The 10000-nt window shown below is 45.5% G+C and overlaps 1 protein-coding gene across 2 annotated transcripts in view; it reads right to left on the bottom strand.

The window, feature by feature from the left end:
• Positions 1–10000, bottom strand: part of sif (still life) — a gene marked incomplete at its 3' end in the record, with an annotated part of 557800 nt that overhangs the window by 203131 nt on the left and 344669 nt on the right.

Below are 10000 nucleotides of genomic sequence, written 5' to 3'. Positions count from 1 at the left end.
CAGTAGTAGAGCAGCAGTAGAAGTAACAGTAGAAGTGGCAGCAGAAGTAGCAGTAGTAGTGGTAGTAATATAGCAGTAGTATTGTAGTAGTAATAAAGTAGCAGCACGTGGTAGATGTATTAACTGAATTTATCTTCAGAGACTTTCCATTCTGAACTGAAACTTTGTTTGCTTCAGCACTGCTTCAAAATATGAATAACAGTGTTGTTCATAATATTGAAAGTTGTACAAGCAAGAACAGTAATAACAGTAATAATAATAATAATGATGAAATAGAACCATAACCGCAACTAATCGGTAATAACGGAAAAAGTATATATAGTCATAACAATAGAAAAGTAACAGTAAAATATAATATAGAATATAACAAACAAGACAAAGCCTTCATGGACATAACAATAGGAGAAAAAAATGCAACAGACAGATGGAGGAGGAAAAAAAAGGCAATAAAACATTACTCGCCCGCCTATGTATTAGCATGACCGGCCCCTTGCGCCCATCCTTCGCTCTATCTCCGAGATTGGGGCGTCTCCCCCCCCCCCCCTCTCGGCCGGGGCAATAGACGCAATTATGCATTTCTAAACTCAAGTTCGATTTGACGCTTTTTTTAATGTTTTTTTTTCGTACGTTGCAACTTTGCACGTTCGCGGGTACACGCATGAACAGTGAGGAAGGCAGGAGTAACAGGGAGAGGGAGGGAGAACGTAAGAGGATGGGCGGGGGGGAGGGAGAAAGGGAGGGCAATAAAAAGAGAGAGAGAGAGAGAGAGAGAGAGAGAGAGAGAGAGAGAGAGAGAGAGAGAGAGAGAGAGAGAGAGAGAGAGAGAGAGAGAGAGAGAGAAAGAAAGAAAGAAAGGAAGGGAGAGAGGGGGGGAAGAGGGAGAGGGTGAGCGAGGGAAAATGAAAGGAGGGGAGTGCAGAGAAAAGAGAGAAAAGGAGAGGAGGGGAGAAAGATCGATTGTCAACGTAAACAGCAGCGTTGACGCATCTTGTGACCTGTGCTATACCCTTCTCCCCTCTCCCTCTCCCTTCCTCTTCCCTCCTATCCCCTCCTCCTCGTCCTCCTCACTCCCTATCCCTCCTCTTCCTCCTCCCTTCCCATCTGGATTTGATGGGGGAAAGGGAAGGACGTATCCTCACCGAGAGATTATGCAAAATGTGAGGGAGCGAGGAACGGAGGATGAGGGTGGGCGACTGATCATGAATGGGGGGACGCGCGCTGGTGTGTGTGTGTGTGTGTGTGTGTGTGTGTGTGTGTGTGTGTGTGTGTGTGTGTGTGTGTGTGTGTGTGTGTGTGTGTGTGTGTGTGTGCAAGCTTACATGTATGCATGTATGAAGTGGTGGGAGAGAGTAGGGGGTGAAGATGGTGAAGAGGAGGAAAGGCTGAAGGGCGAAGGGTGAGAGGGAAAAGGAGGTATGTATGCATGTATCGATGGTTGGATGGATGGATGGATGAATGATAGAACGAATGAATGAATGAACGATCGGATACATAAATGGATATACAAGCTCACTTTTATTTCTTAAGTTAGCGAAAATCCGTGTAGGTGCGCTAGTGCGTGTGCGTTTTAGGGAGATAACAATCCAATCTGGTGTTAATCTCGCGAGAGACAAGAGGGCTGCCAGGCCGCTCTCACTCCTCCGAATGACTCGCTCGCGCCCCCGAAACCCCGGAATGACAAGGGACATATTAAGGGTGTTGAACCGACACCGACGTAAGTGGTATTCGTCACGAGGGGAAGGGGAGGGGAAGGGGAAGGGGAGAGAGCGGGCCGATGAAAGAGGAGGAGAAAGAGAGGGGCGGGAATTGTGAAAGAAGGAAATGGTAGATATATATAGTGATGAAATGCCCATAGGGGAAAGGGGAACGGGAAGGAAAGGAGAGACTGAAAGAAGGCAGGGAAAGTAGGGAAGGAAGGAGGGAGAGAGAAAGAGGAAGGAGAGTGAGAGAAAGAGAGAATGTGGAAGGGAGGGAGCGAAAGAAAACATGATTAAATAACGAAAAACAATCAAACAAATAAATAGAATCCGTAAATAAAGCCGCCATTTTTTCTCCTTCTCCGGCAACCGACACACCTCCACGGCCAGCGAGGCACCGTGTGACCTCCTGGCCCACCTCCTGGCCCTCCTCCTCCCTTCAGCCGCCCACCACGCCCACGTAGGTCAAGTCCGAATCCCTCCGCCGCACGTCTCAAAACGTCACACTTAAGGAGAGCTTCGGATCACTTAACATCCTACTCAAGAAGACTTTCTTTCTCCGGGCTAAATTAGGCTTCTTTTGAGCTTCCAGGAAACAGGAATAAAGAATAAAAAACTCCAACTTACATTTTTTTCTCTTGTGTTGGAAAGCGCGAGCAGATTTAATCAATACCGGAAGGATTTTCTCGGATGAAAGACGAGAAAAAGAAGAAAAAGAAAAAGAAGCGTGAGAGAGAGAAAAAAAATGAAAACTGATCCCAATTCAAATTTTCTCGAACGAAGGCGCAGAAACTATGGAAAGTTTTACAATTACTTTCTCCGGTCAAAAACCTAACGTCCTTGAGAAAAAGAAATTTCTGTTTGCGTCGGCACTGATTCTCATTTTTTCAGCTAAAAAAATATTTAAATAATTTTACCGAAGTATATGAGCTTTGAGAGTAATAACTGCGAGAAATATTCATAAGGACCGTCGAACACCCGCCTCCATTGAGAATATTGTGACCTCGGTGTCTCGCCCGTCACTGATGTAAAGTACATTAGACTTAATCCCGAGCCTAGAAACAAGTCCAAATTATTCATGTACAGCGGGAAAAAGAGAAAGAAAAAAATTGTCCGCCCATGTACTTAACGAGGGCCTGCGGCGTCGGGCGTGTGGATATTAGCAGGAGTGCCGGGAAGGAGGGAGGAGGAGGAGGAGGAGGAGGTGGAAGGGGGAGAGGGGGCGAGAGCTGCAGTACAGCAACTCGCGGTAGTCAGAACTCGAAGTCTGAGAAGCTGCTCGAAAGGTTATTTGGAAATTTAATCAACTGGAACCACACTGATCAAAGATATTCATTATTCTAATTTGCCGAAAAGGATCCGTCTCTTTGATTTTTTTCCTAGCCGAGGGCCGGAGCGACAAAGCCGATTCTGTAACTTCCGCGTGTGAAAAGGGGCGTGGCCGAGGAGGGGAGCGGGGGACGGGCGACTGATACCAGACAACTGAATTTCATTAAAGAGATGAAAGTGCATCGAGAATCTCAGCTGTTCGAATACCCGTTTGTGGTTATTATTATTACTATTATTATCTTATTCATGGGATGCAACAGTAAGTTATGATGGTATCTTACTTCAAATATCTATGTGTTTTCGACACTACTATCATACTCATCGACTGTTAAAGATTCGAAAGATATACACTGTCCATTAAGTCATTCCATGCTATTTTATTTGTTTCTCCTAAGTGCTCGAACGTTGCACAGTGTATCATTGTTCATGCACAGCCTGGGCACGTGGGTACGCAGGCACACACTGAACATGTTTTTTTTTCAAGATTGTGACTGTTACCAAGATTTCCGCCAGTTTCAGGGCACGTGTACTACGCTACCACATACTGCTATGGAAGAAATGCACCAATTCACACTTTCAGCTACTGTACATTCAAAATCCGGTCTTTATTTATTTATTTATTTATTTATTATTTTTGGAGGGGGGTTGTGTCCTGGGTAGAACAACCTCCCAGGTCACGTGTCATGAGCGGCAATAGTCCGGAAGAAGGAGGTGGTTCCTTGGCGGTGGTTGCTCAAGCGGCATGCAGTGCCTCGCTCTACCGTGTTGCAGCGTGTCATGCACTCTGCCGTTACCTTGTCACTGTCGCTGAACACGGCACCCTGGGGCTTGCCACAGGGCACAACCTTGACGCTCCGTTCCTTCATACCTCCTTCACCGCTTTCTCGCTCGCTCGCAGTGCCACCGTGGCACTGTGGCCGCGGCACCATCGCCTCGGACCTCCGGGGCCACGATTGGTACCTCACCACCTCGGTCAACACTCTCTGCTCGGACTGTCTTATCACCCTGTCCAGGTTCCTCAGCTCCCTGTCAAGTCTCCTCAGGTTCCTGCTCGGGTCTCTCAGGATCTTGGCAGGGTCGCTGAAATCCCTGACATGGTCCCGAGATCCCTTGGCGTGGTCCCTCGAGCGCGTGCCGTGCTCGCGGGGACTCTTGGAACGGTCCTTGGCGCTCCTGTCGTGTTCCTTCACGGCTGAGCTACGGTCCTTGGGGCTCTTGCTGTGGTCTCTCGGGGGCTTACTGTGGCTTCTAGAGCCACTACCATGAACTCTTGGGCTCCGGTTGTGGTCGCTAAGGCCACTAGCATGGTCTCTAGAGCTCTTGCCATAGTCACTGGACGCCTTGGCATGGTCCCTAGAGCTCTTGCTGTGATCCTTAGAGGCTTTTCCATGACCGCTAAGAGTCTTGCTAGAACCTTTGCCATGGTCGCTAAGAGCCTTGCCAGAAGCCTTGCCATACTCATTAAGAGTTCTGCTAGAACCGTTTAGAGTTCTACTAGATCCCTTTTCACGATCGCTCGGCATCCGACTAGAGCTCTTGCCATGGTCACTAAGAGTTCTGCTAGAGCCCTTACCGTATTCGCCTAGAGTCCTGGAATGGCTCTTAGAGACCTTGCCATAGTCGTCAAGAGCCTTGAGATAGTCCCTAGAGCCCTTGCTGAGATCCCTGGGACTTTTGCCGTAGTCACCATGGACTTTCGCATGGACTCTAGGGGCTGTGCCATAGCTGCCATGGTCCCAGAGGTCCCTATTTGGATCATTCCAGACCTTACTGTAGTTCAGCTCTTCGCCAGGATCCCTGAGGTACTTGCCCTGGTCTCTGAGGGTCCTGTCAAGGTCGGTAAGGTCCCAGGGAGGCACCTGGCCAAGCCTCATTAAGGTGGGCACCATACAAGTACACACTTCTTTCTCCTTGAGCTCCACCTCATCCGACTTTGTATTCAGAATAAACTGTTTGATTTTCATCCGCACGCTGCCCATGGCGAACTGACAGAATTTCGCAAACATGTATATGGTTATCTAGACCAAGTTTTTCAAAAAAAGTATTTTTCCGTCCCATTCACGTAACAAAAAGCGCTCGTGCGAGTGTGCGGGCGTTACTGAGGTGACCCCATCACGCTGAACCGTGCCAGGGCAGAGTAGGGTGTCCTGTGCAGAGGAAACAACGGGCAGGGACCGCTACCAAGATGTGTTCCGGCTTGCAGGCTTCTTTAAATCACAATTTCTTTTCCACTTTTCAGGTATGGTTTGGTACCGAATTCACTTTGATTCCCTATCGATTTCAAGATATGAGGTATGGCATGGACACGTGTACGTATACACCTATAGCTCAGCCAGGCTCAAACTACACTTAATCTTTCCGCTAAAACACATGCATTATGCAAACGACAACGTAAATGTTTGTGGGAGACCAATAGGCACGAATTCGCGGGCGCGTATACTTCCTGCGGCGGGCTAAAGGACGACTACCGTTGACTGCCACGCTCCTCCGTGAATCACTGAGAGGGCTGCCAGAGGTCGCTAGTCCGACGCTCCTCCTCCCTGGCCTCTGTACCTCGCACTCGTGTTTACTCTCTGCTCCAATTAACGCCTGTTAGTCTATATATCAAGCCAGATTCAGGATGACGCTGCGTCTTCGGCTATTTCTGCGATAATACCCTACCTATGAGGGGATGTGTATACTTACACGCATATATATATATATATATATATATATATATATATATATATATATATATATATATATATATATATACATACATATACACACACAACATACATAATACACATTCATACATATGTAAGCGAAACAAAAGTATTTATATAAATATATCATCCCCTACTGTATGTTTTTATTACATACATATATACATATACTTATATCTATCTATCTAACTATATATACATATATATATATATATATATATATATATATATATATATATATATATATATATATATATATGTGTGTGTGTGTGTGTGTGTGTGTCTCTCTCTCTCTCTCTCTCTCTCTCTCTCTCTCTCTCTCTCTCTCTCTCGCTCTCTCTCTCGCTCTCGCTCTCGCTCTCGCTCTATATATATATATATAATGTATATATATATATGTATATATATGTATATATATGTATATATATATATATATACACACACACACACACACATATATATAGGTATGTATGCATGTATGTATATATACAAGTATATATGTATGTATATATGTATATATGTATGTATGCACGTATGCATAAATGTATATATGCATATGTAGCCGCGCGCGTGTGTGTGTGTGTGTGTGTGTGTGTGTGCGCGCGCGCTCGTGTGTGGATGTGGAGCTACTATGTCAGAAGATTTTCATTATACTCTTTGAAATCCTGGCATATTTTCATTTTAGTTGACAAAGTTAAAACATTTTTTCACAGGGCACCAAAACAAATTTACATAACCTCTGAGATAAAACACAATTAATATCATACATAGTGTATTCAAAGCCTCCCTAGCATCCGTGAAACATAAATAATTTGCATTTATTATATTCGTCACTAAACGTCCCAAAGAGCTTGGCCATAAGGACGACTATTACGTATAACACATACATTCAAATAGAAAATTAAATACCACTATACCATCTCGCACTGTCAAAAAAAAAAAAAAAAAAAAAAAAAAAAAAAAAAAAAAAAAAAGTGCAATACGGAGTTATTTCGTTAACACCTTTTAACATCAGAACATACGCATACACATACATACATACACACGCTATGCACGCACACACGTATCCACACAAACACACGCACACCCACTCACACTATAAAATTCGCTCGTTTACATGTACACAGACAAACACCATGTGGGGAATTTGCCACCGCATCCTCGTCGCAACATCCGATCAAATTAATCCATCTCAGCTTGTCAAATGAAACGTGCTCAAACTTAACCATTTATATGTATAATCCCTTAAAGCAATTTCCAAGATGTAAGACTTATCCTTCAAGCAATTTCTAGGATGTAAGTATTATCCATCAAGTTAATTCTGTCTCAAAAAAGTTCTGATTTTTCCCCCGACTTTCCAAACGAATAACTAGGATTCTCCCTCTTGAAATCAGCGCAGAAAGCGCAGATTTGATAAACTAATCCGGCGCAGCCATGATGCCTACAAAGCAAACATGAACTGGTATGGTTAATCTAATAGCTCTAGTTACATCCAATCATCGCAGCAAAATCGAGACTACGCATTTGCAAAACAGATTCATCCCGCGTACGACACGAAGGCCCCTCCCGGTACCCCCAACCATATAAAACCGATAACTTCAATACGAAATCAATAAGTGAAAAACAAAGGCTAAAGACACGCACCATACTGGGCGCACCTACCCCCCACCGCCCCCTAATACCCTCCCCACTTGCCAGAATCTCGGCTGTGTGTGAAAGTCTGCGGACCCGCTTAGCCGTGTTTAAGTAGCGGAGTGAGCGGGAACTCCACACACGCTTCCTCTTGTGGAGTGCACCAGAACACGTCCTGACGTAGCGCCACACAAAAGACTGTTGAAGAGGAACGCACGGCCGCGAGGCAGCGCCAATTAAGTTTTATTTCTTTATTCTCTCCCGCTGCAGCATTCATGAAGATACGTGATAATGGAAATCCCCCGTTAGCCACAGGGGGGGACGAGGTGTAGGTAAAATGCTAAATCAAGTTGCTGTTACTTATATTCATAAGTTTGGCTTTCCAGAGTGAGTCAGGTGTCGTAAAATACTGCAGCCTCTTGTGCTTCTGCCAAGGAAATTTTAAATGGAGTTTCTTTTTTTCTTTCCAGAATTGAGTGCTACAATGCGAAAAAATCTAATTCGTCTCTTAAATGAATCGAGTAAGATTTGTCAATCTGAAGTGAACTTCAGATTGACTATGTACTAAGAATTACAAGAAAAAACAGCAAAATTATAGACAACGGCCACTAATACCTACACTATAGAAATACAATGCCATAAAAAGGCATATGTCGGACAAAAGAAAGGAAGAAAAATCTGGCAATTCAGTATAATGCACAAGATGATAACCCACATCACGCATGATCTCCACAGCGCTTTCGCCGCTTCCCGCGCAGAGGGCAGCACCCGACGCCGTCCCTCGTTCACATCGCTTGCCAGACGTAGTAACCAACCACTCTGCGCTCCCTCCGGGAACGTAAGCGCCTCGGAAGGGCAGCCTTTAAGGAAAATCGGACATAACAGAAGAAAATATAATCCTCCAGGGAATATGAAGTAATAAGAGGAGAGTGTTGCTCGAAGAGTAATCATCTCTATGAACCGCGCTCCATGCCTCTCACACGGCCGTGGGTCATGAGCCTTGATATTCCTAGACTGAGGTTCGAGAGAGATCATGCCGTCCTTTCGTACTTAAGCCGTTTTCGCCAGTGTATCTTTAACCTATGCGGAGGATTAACCCCGTGTCATTTGACTCTTTCATGATATATTTGACTCATTCGGGTCCCGCGAGAATGCCGCCGTGCCCTTGTGCAGGTGAGGCGAATGCGGTCTCGGTTACATGAAAAGAATACAAGACTTAAGGATGCACACCTAACCTACATTAGAACAAGCAATGTATGTCAGCGTGGCTACGTTATCATTTCCCCATCTGCTCGATGATTTTGTCAGATATATTCCTTTCTCATTTGCACATATCGCCGTAAGAGTCGTTACACTATAAGCAAAAGCACGAGGTATACACACACACAAAGAGAGGGAGAGAGAGAGAATGAAGAAGAGCAAAAAAAATCGGAATCTAAACCTCGAATTACCCAGCCACCCACGTGACGCCAAATGAAAATGAACCATTCCATAAATAATAATACGGACCTCCGCCCCCCCTCTTCCCCCAACAAATTCTCCGATAAAGACACGTTTTACAACTTAATTCGGCGCCGGGAAACAAAAGCAGCGCCCTGTGAACGCTGCGTTTTAATAAGCCCGATGTGTTTATGGCACAAAGAGCCGCATTCGCTATAATTGTGTCACACCCAAGCGCTTGATTTTGTCGCCTGGCATTTAATCCATTAAACTTTTGGATTTTATGCGGAACGACTCTCTTGAGGGGAAGGCTAACCAATTTTTCTTTGAAAATAGGCACTGATTTTGCTTTTCTCTCTCTCTCTCTTTCTCTCTCATTCTGTGTGTGTGTGTGTGTGTGTGTGTGTGTGTGTGTGTGTGTGTGTGTGTGTGTGTGTGTGTGTGTGTGTGTGTGTGTGTGTGTGTGTGTGTGTGTGTGTGTGGGTGTGTGCGGGTGCGAGTGTGTGTAAGCGCACGAGCGTGTGTTATAACCTGCGAGAGAGAAAGAGAGAGAGAGCGAGAGAGAGAGAGAGAGAGAGAGAGAGAGAGAGAGAGAGAGAGAGAGAGAGAGAGAGAGAGAGAGAGAGATAGACAGATAGATAGACAGAGAGAGAGAGAGAGAGAGAGAGAGAGAGAGAGAGAGAGAGAGGGAGAGAGAGAGAGAGAGAGAGAGAGAGAGAGAGAGAGAGAGAGAGAGAGAGAAAGAGAGAAAGAGAGAGAGAGAGAGAGAGAGAGAGAGAGAGAGAGAGAGAGAGAATCCATACACATAAAAACCGAACTTAAATCAAACTCCAACACAGGACGCCCCCCCTCCCCCGCAACGGCAACTCCGACACCAAGCACACCAGAACACAGCCGAAGATCCCCCCCCCCCATGGCAAGGGAGGAAATTAGCCTGTCAGAAAAGCCCATGGCGAGGACATTATTCAAATAAAAAGACCGAAGAAAGCGGAGCGGAGGTGCCATGCGTGTGTAAAAATTCCCCCCGGGCCATGCTAAGAATGAATGCCAGAGGGATATCTAGGCCAGTGGCAGGCGCCGGGGGGTGTTGATAAGGATTAGGGATAAGGCTTGTCAGGTGATTCAGAGAGCAGGATTTTTGAAATGCCGCTTTATCAAGAAGATTCGGTGAACGGCAAGGTGACACGCGCTCTATTC

The sequence above is a fragment of the Penaeus vannamei genome, chromosome 8, assembly GCF_042767895.1.
Source record: "Penaeus vannamei isolate JL-2024 chromosome 8, ASM4276789v1, whole genome shotgun sequence".
Taxonomy (NCBI): domain Eukaryota; kingdom Metazoa; phylum Arthropoda; class Malacostraca; order Decapoda; family Penaeidae; genus Penaeus; species Penaeus vannamei.
The sequence above is the reverse complement of the archived record's forward strand: the minus strand, read 5'-3'. Positions and strand labels throughout refer to the sequence as shown.